Raw genomic sequence first — 12,830 nt, forward strand, 5'->3', positions numbered from 1 at the left:
TCTCCGGCGAGATGCGGCACTGTTGCCATGCCTGCCCTGATCTCAGCCACAGTACGCAGTACACAGTGCCCACGACGCCGGCCTGTACGACCCGAAGGCGGTGGGGCCGCCTATCAGTGGGTGGGCCGAAGGCGGCCTGCGCTACCCGAAGACGGACCTGTGGGAGTCGGCCGACTCCTCCCGGGGCCCCACGAGCCATTAATCAGATGAGATGCGGAATGGTGACAGTGATCGCCCGATAGACGGCGGAACTGTTGCCACGACCCGAAGACCGAGCCTGCGTCATCAGGAGTGCCGCTACAGTATCAAGCCTGTCCGCGGGACCCGCCAGTCGGTGGGCCCCAGAAGCCGACAGGAAGGACGGCGGCCTGAGAGACAGACGGCTAGGACCCGCGCCTAGCCGGATTACTATTGTACCCCCGGGGGGTAGGCCTATATAAACCCCCCGGGGCACCCATGCAAAGGGTTCGGACCTAGAGAGGAAGATAGACCAGATAGCCCAGGGAGGAGAGAGCTAGCCTTGCCCTCTCCTACCTCCCGAAACAGCTCCAGGAGCACCATTGTAGTTACCTTGCTTTAGTGATCATGCGGAGACCCCGCAGAGCAGCAGTAGGGGTGTTATCTCCTAGAAGAGCCCTGAAGCTGGGTAAGTTCCGCCGGCGTGCATGTCTTCGCCTCATCCCGCTTCCAGGCACCGGCGACGTTTTACTCGCTCCCACCATGATAAGCCATCCTTTGGCATATGTCGTATCCAACCCCCGACATTTGGCGCCCACCGTGGGGCGAGGTGCACCGTCGTCCGGAGATCTGCTCTGGACGGGAACCCTGTTCCTCCCCGGCGAGCACAGCCAGCCCGGCACGCCGGACGGCGTCTGTGCCGACGCGCCGTGCGGCGCTGAGATCGCCTGTGCAGCTAGCTGCCTCGCCGATCTTATCGGCGAGGTTTGCCTCTCCGACGAGCCTGCGCCCGACGCAGGCACGAGTGGCCCCGAGAGCCCCCTCGCGGGCCTCCTCGACCAACTCCACGTCGCCGGCGAGCCTACCGCGGACCTGGAGTTCATAGGATCCACCGACCCGATGCTGGTCGACTCCGACACCGCGTCGCTCGACACGTTCCCCACCAGCGTGGTGGTCTACGACGAGCCGCTCTCGTACGTGGGGAGCGGCGGAAGCACCGTCACTGAGGTCCTCGTCCTCAAGCACGGCGAGCGCTCCGGTGAAGGAGCGCATGACCCGTTTGACGCGGCCCTGCGAGACCTCGCAGCACCGATTCCGAAAGACGCCGACGCCGGGACGCTGGAGGCGCTCCGCCTTCAGCTCATCGAGGACGCGAAGAAGCTGGCAAGCATGAGGCGCTTGTCAGAAGCTTACCAATGAGAGATGGATCACGCCGTAGGCGGCTCACCGGCTCCAATCGGGCCTAGCCGCCTAGGCGCGGTCCGACAGCGCGGCGCGGCAATCGCCAATCTCTTCGGGGCTGATCGCCCTGTGTATGCCACGCCCGCAGAGAATATCCGTGCCGCCCAGGCGACAGCAGACGAGCTCGACAACTTCGAAGGCAAAAAGCGCCGCATAATGATGGAGCGAGTTCAGCAGCTCCTCGACGCGGCTGCCGCGCAGAATAATGCCGGCTGCCGCACCGAGGCGCCGCAGCGCCAAAACGACGACCCACCGCCTCGCCGAGACCAAGGTGCGATGTCTCGAACGCCGACTGGCGGGGCCCGTGGGAAGAAGGACAAGGAGCCGGCTGCCAGCCGCAGTCGGACTCACATCACCATCGAGCGCGACCAAGATGGCCGCCCTAGAGCGGTGGAATGGAGGGACGACTACTTACCTCCCCCTCCTCGCAGAGAAAGACAAGTCTCCCCGCCGCCCGTGGAACATCCGACTCTCGGCGACTGCCTTGGCCGCCGAGAGGGAGTCGGAGAGAACGACGCCCGCCACCGGATCGACCGACTCCACCGATCCCTGGCGCTGGAAGAAGAAGAGGAGTTGGGTCCCCCCTGCTTTGGACCCCGCATCCGGGACGAGCCCTTTCCCAAAGGGTTCACGCTCCCCCGAGACACGCCCAAATATACCGGCACCGTGAAGCCGGAAGATTGGCTGATCGACTACTCCACAGCCGTCAACATAGCGAACGGCAACAAGCGTGTTGCCGTAAGATACGTCCCGCTCATGCTCCAGGGCTCGGCCCGGACGTGGTTAAACAGTCTGAAGCCTCGCAGCATCAATAGCTGGGTCGACTTCACCGAGGCTTTCGTCCACAACTTCACGAGCATGTACAAGCGACCTCCCAAGCCACGCTAGCTCTCCTCGTGCGTGCAAGGCCCTGACGAGTCTACTCGCGACTACCTCACGTGATGGGGCGAACTCCGGAACTCCTGCAAGGGCGTGCACGAGGTGCAGGCCATCGAGTACTTTACTGCCGGGTGCAGAGAAGGCACCCTCCTCAAGCACAAGCTCCTCTGCGACGAGCCGGAGACCCTCGACGAGCTACTGATCACAACGGACAAGTACGCCACGGCCGACTTCTCCATGAAGGCGGAGATTCGGGTCAGCACAACTGGCAAAGTCGCCCCTCAGGCTCCAAGAACTCCGGCTGGAGACACCAGTCGGTGGCAACAGCAGAATGACCAGAAGCACAAAGCCCCGCAGCCGACTTCCAGCAGTCGGCAAGTGGCAACGGCAGAGGACCAGCAGCTGGAGGGACCGCCTCAGGCGAAGCGGCAGAAGGGCGGCAAGTACAACTGGTTGCCGGCTTTCTCCTACGAGCAGACTCTAGATGGTCCCTGCAAGTTTCACAGCGGCGCGAAGCCGTCAAACCACACCACCAGGAAATGCCACTGGCTGACCAGAATCACCAAGGGGGACGGCCTGCTCCCTCCCGCTCCTGCTGGGCCGCCTCCTCCACCCCCGCCCCAGCAGCCGGCTGTCAGGCTAGTCGGCGCGATACAAGACGAGTTCCCAGATGAGCACGGAGCCTATGTGGTGTTCACCAGTGTAGCGGATGACCGGCGCAGCAGGCGCCAACAGCAACAAGAAGTGAACGCGGTTGCATCAAGCACTCCAGAGTTCATGCATTGGTCCGAGAAGCCTATCAGTTGGAGCAGAGCTGATCACCCAGAGGTGATGCCGAGTCCAGGCTCCTACGCCTTGGTCTTAAGCGCCACACTCTCCACGGATAGGCGGGCCGCTCGCTTCTCGCGAGTACTGATAGACGAAGGCAGCAGTATCAACATCCTGTACAAGGATACAATGGAGAAATTAGGAATCAAGCGAAGACAGCTTCAGAGCAGCCGGACTGTGTTCCACGGAATCGTCCCTGGCCTTTCCTGCTCACCAATCGGCAAGATCCTGATAGATGTCCTCTTCGGAGACAAAGATCATTTCCGCCGAGAGCCAATTTGGTTTGAGGTGGTGGACCTTGAGAGCCCATATCATGCACTGCTTGGCCGACCCGCCTTGGCCAAGTTCATGGCGGTCCCCCACTACGCCTACCTCAAGATGAAGATGCCGAGTTTCAAGGGAATCCTAACCGTGTCCGGCGACTACAGGAAGTCGTCCGCTTACGCGGCCGAAAGCAGTCGGCTGGCCGAGTCCTTGGTGATCGCAGCTGAGAAACGGCTCCTTGATCGGGTCGTGGCAATGGCCAGCAAGCAGCCCGAGTTATCGCCCGACCCCAAGGAGTCGGAAGCAGAAGGATCATTCAAGCCGGCCAGAGAAACAAAGAAGATACCGTTGGACCCGGAGCACCCGGAGAGGTACGCTGTCATGGGCACAGGCCTTGACAGCAAATAGGAAGGCGAGATCGTCGATTTCCTTCGTGAGAATCGCGACATCTTCGCATGGTCCCCCAAGGACATGCCTGGTGTCCCGACGGAATTCGCCGAGCACAAATTACACGTCCGATTTGATGTGAAGCCCGTCAGGCAGCCCTTGCGCCGCCTGTCAGAAGAAAAAAGAAGAGTTATTGGAGAAGAAATAGCCCGGCTCCTTGCAGCCGGCTTCATCATGGAAATATTTTTTCCAGAGTGGCTGGCAAACCCAGTACTGGTGCTGAAGAAGAACAAGCAGTGGCGGATGTGCATTGATTACACAAGCCTCAACAAAGCCTGCCCCAAGGACCCATTTGCTCTGCCAAGAATTGATCAGGTGATAGACTCCACAGCCGGATGCGAGCTATTGAGTTTCCTAGATGCATATTCAGGATATCATCAGATCAAGCTGAACCCGGCTGACAGACTGAAGACCGCCTTCATCACGCCGTTTGGAGCCTTCTGCTACCTGACCATGACGTTCGGCTTGAGAAACGCCGGCGCCACCTTTCAGCGTTGCATGCAGAAGTGCCTCCTGAAGCAACTCGACAGAAATGCCCACGTCTATGTGGATGACGTGGTGGTGAAGACAGAGAAGCGTGGAACCTTGCTGGAAGACCTCAAGGAAACATTTGAGAATCTGCGCCGATTCCAGATCAAGCTCAACCCGGAGAAGTGCGTTTTCGAAGTACCAGCCGGCCAGCTCCTCGGTTTCCTGGTCTCCGAACGCGGCATAGAGTGCAATCCAGTAAAGATCAAGGCCATCGAAAGGATGGAGGAACCCAGACGACTGTTAGATGTGCAGAAGTTCACCGGCTGTTTGGCATCCATCAGCCGATTCATCAGTCGACTGGGCGAGAAGGCTCTACCCTTGTATCAGCTCATGAAGAAGACGACCTTCTTTGAGTGGACTCCCAAGGCGGACGAGGCTTTTCTCCAGCTAAAGAAGATGTTGACTACTCCCCCTGTGCTGGCGGCTCCGACTCCCAAAGAGCCCATGCTCCTATACATTGCCGCCACCAGCCGAGTAGTCAGCACGGTCATTGTAGTCGAGCACAAGGAGGAAGGCAAGACGCTACCCGTCCAGAGACCGGTATATTACTTGAGCAAGGTGTTGTCGACCTCCAAGCAGAACTACCCCCATTACCAGAAGATGTGCTACGGCGTGCATTTTGCCGCCAAGAAATTGAAGCCTTACTTCCAGGAGCATCCAATCACCGTGGTCTGCACAGCTCCACGGGCCGAGATCATTGGAAGCCGAGATGCTTCTGGCCGGGTGGCCAAATGGGCCATCGACCTGGCTCCCTACACCATCTACTACGAGCCCCGCACCGCCATCAAGTCACAAGCACTGGCCGACTTCCTCGTCGACTGGGCCGAGACCCAGTATCTGCCGCCAGCGCCCGACTCCACCCATTGGCGGATGCACTTCGACGGCTCCAAGATGCGCACCGGCCTGGGAGCCGGCGTCGTCCTCACTTCCCCCAAGGGTGACAAGCTCAGATATGCGCTACAGATCCACTTCGACGCCTCCAACAACGTGGCCGAGTACGAGGCGCTCATCCACGGGCTCCGGCTTGCCAAAGAACTCGGCATTCACCGGATCCTGTGTTATGGCGACTCTGACTTGGTGGTCCAGCAATCATCTGGCGATTGGGACGCCAACGACGCAAATATGGCGAGCTACCGTTTCCTCGTCCAGCAACTCAGCGGATACTTCGAGGGGTGCGAGTTCCTCCACGTGCCAAGGAACGACAATGACCAAGCAGACGCCTTGGCACGAATCGGCTCCACCCGCCAGGCAATACCATCTGGTGTCGCCCTCCGGCGCCTCCTCAAGCCTTCTATCAAGCCATCACCAGAATCGGATTCAATCTATGTGCCGGCTCCGCCTGAGGAGGACGGATCCAACCCCAAGAAACATACAGTCGAAGCCGGCCCGGGGACTTCAGAACCCGGCCCGGAGACTGCAGTAGCAAGATCGAAGACTCCAGAGCTCGGCCCGGGGACTGCTCTAGTCGGCCCCGGGACTTTGTCAAATCAGCAAGCGGCTGCGGACTCCAACCCGCCGCCTCCCAGCCCGGCCGCCCTTATCCAAGTCGCGCTGGTGGCAGTTGAAGAAATAGCGGCACCTTCATGGGCCCAACCCATCCTCAGATTCTTAGTAAACAAAGAGCTGCCAACTGACGAAATCTTGGCTCGGCAAGTGCAACACCGAGCAGCAGCCTACACCATAGTCAACAGAGAGCTGGTCAGGCGCAGCGTTACCTGCGTCTTCCAACGTTGCGTCGAAGCAGAACAAGGTCAGGCAATCCTCAGAGGCATCCATGAAGGCGAGTGCGGTCACCACGCGGCCTCAAGGGCACTCGTCGCCAAAGCCTTCCGGCACGGTTTTTTCTGGCCAACCGCTCTGGAAGAGGCCAAAGAGTTAGTCCAAAAGTGCAAGGGGTGCCAAATTTTTCGTTCCAAGCCACTTCAGCCGGCTTCCGCACTCAAGACTATCGCCATCGCCTGGCCCTTTGCAGTCTGGGGCCTGGACATGGTGGGACCATTCAAGACGGCACGGGGTGGCTTGACTCACCTACTTGTCGCAGTGGACAAGTTCACCAAGTGGATGGAGGTGAAACCCATCAAGAAATTGAATGGTCCAACTGCAGTGACCTTCATCGCTGACATCATAACTCGGTACGGCATCCCACACAGCATCATCACCGACAATGGCACGAATTTTGCCAAAGGCGCCTTGGACCGTTTTTGCGCGACACAGGGCATCCGACTGGACTTAGCGTCCGTTGCCCATCCGCAGTCAAACGGCCAGGTGGAGCGAGCAAATGGCCTCATCTTATCCGGCATCAAGCCTTGACTTGTCACACCACTGGAGCGATCTGCCGGCTGTTGGCTTGAGGAGCTGCGAGCCGTCCTCCGGAGTCTGCGCACGACTCCAAACAAGTCAACCGGCTTCACACCATTCTTCCTCGTCTATGGCGCCGAAGCCGTCATCCCAACGGACATAGAGTTCGACTCCCCGCGAGTCACCATGTACACCGAGGAAGAAGCAGAAGAAGCACGTCAAGACGGCGTCGATCTGCTGGAAGAGGGCCGGCTGTTGGCACTCAGCCGGTCCAGCATCTACCAGCAGAGTCTGCGTCGATACTACAACAGGAAGGTCAGGCCAAGATCCTTTCAAGAAGGCGACCTTGTGCTCCGGCTGATCCAACGAACGGCCGGCCAGCAGAAGCTGTCGGCACCTTGGGAAGGCCCCTTCATCATCAGCAAGGTGCTAGGAAATGACGCCTACTATTTGATCGACGCCCAGAAGCCCCAAGCGCGCAAGAGGGACGATTCCGGCAAAGAGATAGAACACCCGTGGAATGCAAATCTTCTTCGAAGATTTTACAGTTGATGCAGTATGTATCACACTACCCCTTTGTATTAAAGTACTAAGACTTTGGGCCCCCCGAGACGAGCTCGGGGACTGCCCTTTTTGTTATCTGTACGATAAGAATTATGCCTCCAAGTACATTACTTTCATTACAAGCCGCTTGGCACCGGGCCTGACTAGTCGGCCCGGGGACTCGCCGCCTTGCGCTATGAGAAGCTTCCCGCAGTCAGACAAGTAGTGTGCGGTGCCCAATCCGCCTCCTGGCAAAGCCGCAGCTCGCAGAGCGACTGTGAGGCAGGCAGGAGTGAGGAAGAACGGGCACCCACGCGAAAAATGGCTAAGGACCTAAAGCACGAACATAGCATAAGACGGCCCCCGGCATTTCTGAAGCGGACGACCGACTCATGAGTAGCCGGCTCGCCGCCTTTATTAGCCTCTATTAAGGACGACCGACTCTTGGGTAGTCGGCATGTCGCTTTCTATCCGACTTGCTAAAGAAACTCTAAACGACCAAGTCCTTGCCTTCCCAAAGTAGCCAAGCAGTTGACCCAGCGACAGTCTGCAGAGCGGCTGCTCGACTGACAAGGCATCGACCAAAGGAAGGCGGCAAAAGGAAAAGCCTAAAGAGCAGTAAGCAAGGAAAGACGGAAAGCAGATTAATATTTACATAGGCCCTTGGCCGAATCTTCGAATAGAAGTTCAAGATACACCCCGCGGGTGGAATTGTTCGAATCTAACAAAGTTTTCAAAAGATTATTAAGACAGACAAACAGTGGCGAAAAAGGCAGCCTAGGAGGCGGCATCTGGGAGTGGAGGATCGGAGGAGACGACGGTGTCAGGCGCCGGGGCAGTCGGCTGGGCGGTCTCGGTTTGATCGCCTTCGGCGGCAGTCGCTTTCTCCTGACGCGGCTCGTTGCTGGAGGCGCGGTCGAGCTGAGGCTGGCCGCCTGCTCCGTCTTCTGGCACCTCCGCCTCGCCTTCGGCCTCCGCCTCGTCCTCCTCCTTAGTGCTGGAGTCGATCACCTCCGCCGAGTCCTCGCCATACTCCGGGTTCATCCCGAACCACTCTGCCGGCACTTCCTCGCCGCCTTCAGCCCGCTCGGGCACGAAGACGCTGGTATCCGTGTACTCGGCGATGGCCGCCGCACGCTCGATAAGGGCGCCCTCCACGGCCTCCAACTCGGCCTGGGCTTCTGACCGGAACGCGGCTAGGCGATCCAGGTCCAGCCCTGGATACCACGCCTTGACGAATTCCAAGGCCCGGCGCGCTCCGGCCCGGGCCGAGGAGCCCTTCCAGGCCTCAAGACGGCCGGCAACGACTTCCAGCCAGTCGGCGGTCCGACTGGCGGTACGCAGAGCCGGCATATCCGGCCACAAAGCGGCAACCGCCTGGGCGCCGGCACGCTGAAGCCGGCGCATCTACCGGTGGACCGGACGAAGACGGGCTTCAATGCTCAGGAGCTGTTCATCAACGGTTCGGGGGGCATTGGTGGCGATCTCCTCACCATTCGCCCTTCGCGCCTCACGAGCAGCCTCGATGGCCAGAGGGACTGCTTGCGAGTGACCAGGGAAGAAGTCTGCCAAGACAAAAAAGAAGAAAGTCAAAAAATCAGAAGTCGGCCTGACACATAGTCGGAAGCGCGAAGAAGCGAAAGAAACGTACCATCCACAATATCCTCGATCTCGTGGAAGCCGGATGTCAGCATCGCCTCCCTGTCAGTCCAGAAGGAGCGCTCGCTCTCGAACTCGGCCAGGAGAGCGGCTTCCTTCTTCTCGGCCTCGTCCTGCGCCTTCTTGAGCTCTCCTTCTGCTCGGCCAGCTGCGCCGCCAGCAGGTCGCGCTCCGTGGCGAGCCTATCACACTCCTCCTCCTTGGCGCGACGGACGGTATTGGCCTCGCCCAGCTGCTCCTGAAGAGCGGCGTTGGCTCCTGAAAAACGAAAGAGGAAACAAATCAGTCGTCAGCAAAGAAGATCGCCGGGAAGATCCGGCCCGACTGCTCAGCAGTCGGCCCGAATCTCGGGGACTACAGCCCGCGGGGGCGCGCTGGCGCCCCCGCGAAGAAGAAGAACTCACTCCGGCTTTCCGACAAGTCGGCAGCCCGCTTGCTCAACTCCTCAACATTGCGGTTGAAGGCAGTGGCGCGGAGGTTGTGATACTCCTGCAATAAGTCATTGAAGACGAAGTTAGTGTTTGGAACTCGCCAGAGGGAGTTCCGAACCGCCTGCTCAGCAGCCGGCCCGGAACTCGGGGACTACACCCAGTGGGTGCGCTGGCGCGCCCCCACAGAGAAAAACAAGAATCAAGAAGGAGAAGAAACTTACTCGGACGGCCGTTCGCGCGGCCAGGTGCGCTCTGGTGCAGGCCTGAAGGGCGTCGCCTTCGGCCCGCAACTTCGCCTGGACTTCCAGGAGCAATTGATTTAGCGGCCCGGTGCCGCCTCCGTGCACCCACCCGGTGGGCGCGGCGCTTGTGGCCTCGGCGTCTAGAGCTGCCGAGCTGGCAGCGCCGATCTCCCGAGGTCGTGGCGCCGAGGTCGCCCTCTCGAGACGGTGACGCACCGGCGAGGCGACTTGGAGAAGCAGCCGCGCTTCGGCCTCGTCCATGGCCGACGGCTCCGACGGATCCACCGGCTGTTTGCCGTGCGGTCTCCCAGACGGCAGTGGAGGCGGCGGCGGCAGCACGAGAGCGTCCGACATGGAGGCCTCGCCACTCTCCTTCTCCGCGACGGGGTTCTCGGTGCCGGCTCCCCCGGTCTGCCCCGTGAACTCTGGAGGCGGCGGTGCAGACGATAGTGGGGGGACGAGCATCGCCGATCGGCGATGCGCGGCCTCCTCGGCGCGCCGTCTCGCCGCAAGGACGGCTTCGGCATCATCCAGCTTTTTCTGGGCGGAGGCGGCCGCCCTGTCGGCCTCCGCCTTCTCCAAACGCGCGGCCTCCTCCTCCTCGCGCTTCTCCCGCGCATTCCGCTCAGTCGCCTCCCGGAGGTCGGCGGCAGGGTCGGGCCGCCGAGTATTGGCGGACGTCTCTGCCGACCCCATGACGGAGGGGACGGCGACTCTCTCAAGGGAAAGAGGGGCCCTGAAGAAGAATGGAGGGAGTATATAAACGAAGACTCGTACAAGATTCAACGAAGAAAATAAAAGAGCGTAAAGACTTACGCGGATACTAGCGGCGGCTTTCTCACTTCCCTTCGAAAGCGGTTGGCCTTCGCGGCCGCCTCCTCTCGTCTGGTCGCGGCGGCCGCCCCCCTTGAACTTTTTCAGTTTGCCGCCGGGCGCACTCGACCCGGTGTGACGCCTCTTCGCGCCGCCTTGGCCGGCGGAGGAGCCGGCGCCCGACAGGCCGATCCTCAGCTGGTGGCGCGGAGCGACTTCGCATTCGGCGTCGTCATCAGGCCAGTCGGCGAAGGTGGCCGAGGGCCTGAAGTCGCCTTCTGCCCCTCCTCCCCCGCCTTCGGCATCGGCTTCCATCGCCGCCGCCCCCAAGTCGGGGTCGTCGACGTCGCTCTCTGCGCGGTCGGGAACGTACTCGCGGGGCTGCCTCGTGGCGCCGGCGGCAGGCTGCATAAGAGGATTCTAGTTCAGAAGAAGCTAACAAGAGTCAGAAGCCGGAGTCGGCTGCAGAAAAAAGACAAAACAGCAGGGAGACGCGACTTACCACTGGTGGAGGGTTGTCGCGTGAGTACGGCTCCTTGCCGAACTGCCAGTCCTCCTCATACTCGCAGTGCGCGATATAATTTACCATGTTCGCCACCTCCTTGCGGGGCATCTCCTTGGTGCTCATCCGACTTGGGTCTCGGAGGCCGCTCATCTGACAGATCAGGTGAGGCCGGCCTTGAAGCGGGAGAACTCGGCGCGCCACGAAGGCGGCCAGCAAGTCGGCCCCAACGAGTCCCTCCGACTGCGTCAAGACTCGGAGTCGCGCCACGGCGGCGGCTCCGGCGGGAGTCAGCGTCTTGACTCGGTGGGACCAACTGGGGAGCCGCCCAGTCAGGGGAGCGGCGTTGTAAGGCGGCAAGTTGACCCAGTCGCCGTCGGAGGCGAGGTTCTTCACGTAGAAGTACGAGCGCTGCCACATCTTCACCGACTTGATCAGCGTGATGGGAGGAAAGGGGTTGTCGGCCGTCGAGCGCCGCATCGCGATGAAGGCGCCGCACTGGGCCGGCACGCCGGCGATGTGCGTGCCGAGCTTAGAAGAGAAGAATTCTCCCCATAGCTCGATGGTGGGGAGAACGCCGAGAAAACCTTCGCACAGGGTGGCGAAGGCGGAGAGCAGCACCACCGTGTTCGGTGTGAGGTGGTGCGGCTGAAGGCTGTGGAACTCCAGGAATGAGCGGAAGAAGCCGCTCGCCGGCAGCCCCAGGCCGCGCATAAGGTGCGAGCGGAAGATGACCCGCTCGCCCTCTTCCGGCGCCGGCCGGATTTCCCCCTCCGGCGCGGCGCAGGCGCGCACGAGGTCCGCGCCGGGGAGACGGCGGGTCTGGCGAAGAACTCGATGTGTTCTTCCTCTACCTCCGAGCCGTCCCATACGCCGGAGCGCACGGCAAAGGCCGCAGCGAAGGAAGAGCTCATCGCCGCGGTATGAGGTGCTCCTGCTCAACGGCGGAGGAAGGAGGGAGAGAAAGCAAGATGAGGCAGGGGAGTGGGGAAGAAAGGCGCGCAAGCTGTGCCGCTCCGCTTCCCCCCGCCTACTTATAGCCCTGCGGGCTGAGAGGCCGAGGGGGCGGGCGTGGGATTAACTGCGCACGATGCCCCACGCCGCCCCATGATTTACCCACGAAGTTACTGCGCGCAGTAACGACGTGGGAAAACCAACCGTCCTCGGCCGCAACAGATCCGCCCGTATGCCGAGGCGCGGTAGTGGCGGGCCCCGCCTAACGGCCCGTCCCGTCACGCGCGTGGGCAGGCAGACTGTTCTCCCCACGTGGCGCCACGCGATAGGACCGCCCTGATGGCTGCGGGGAAGCGTATCAGGCACGCCGCCTGGCTTCCCGCCGCGACTTTTGAACTGAGGCTCTCCACCGAAGCTCCGACTTTCGACAGTCGGCCCAAGGGAAGACGGCAGCCGAGTCCCAGAGTCTGCACTTTTAAAAGATTGAAGCTGTTGAAGCCCCACAATACAGCGACCGCAGGGTTTCACCAACTTCGGGGACTACTGTCGAAGTAATGGGCCACGGGTAGGCTAACCCGAGCCCCAGGACATTTCAAGACATCGGGGCAGGCCGCGCCCCTCAGGCCAAGTCCCGGGGCCGACTCCAAGATATGCCGAGTCCCAGGCGGCGACTCCCAGATAAGCCGACTCCAAGCTGGCGACTTCCAGGGAGGCCGACTGTGGAGAGTCGGCCCAGGACTCCTCCCTTATCCCGAAGTACGACGCGGGGTACGGTCACGACATGGCCGTCTCCCCCCCTGTTTACGAAGGGCCGGCATGGCTACAGTGAGCCGTACCGCTGAAAGATCTCTGGCGAGATGCGGCACTGTTGCCATGCCTGCCCTGATCTCAGCCACAGTACGCAGTACACACGACCCGAAGGCGGTGGGGCCGCCTGTCAGTGGGTGGGCCGAAGGCGGCCTGGGCTACCCGAAGACGGACCTGTGGGAGTCGGCCAACTCCTCACTGGGCTATCTGGTC

Source organism: Triticum dicoccoides, chromosome 3B (genome assembly GCF_002162155.2).
Source record: "Triticum dicoccoides isolate Atlit2015 ecotype Zavitan chromosome 3B, WEW_v2.0, whole genome shotgun sequence".
NCBI classification, from domain to species: domain Eukaryota; kingdom Viridiplantae; phylum Streptophyta; class Magnoliopsida; order Poales; family Poaceae; genus Triticum; species Triticum dicoccoides.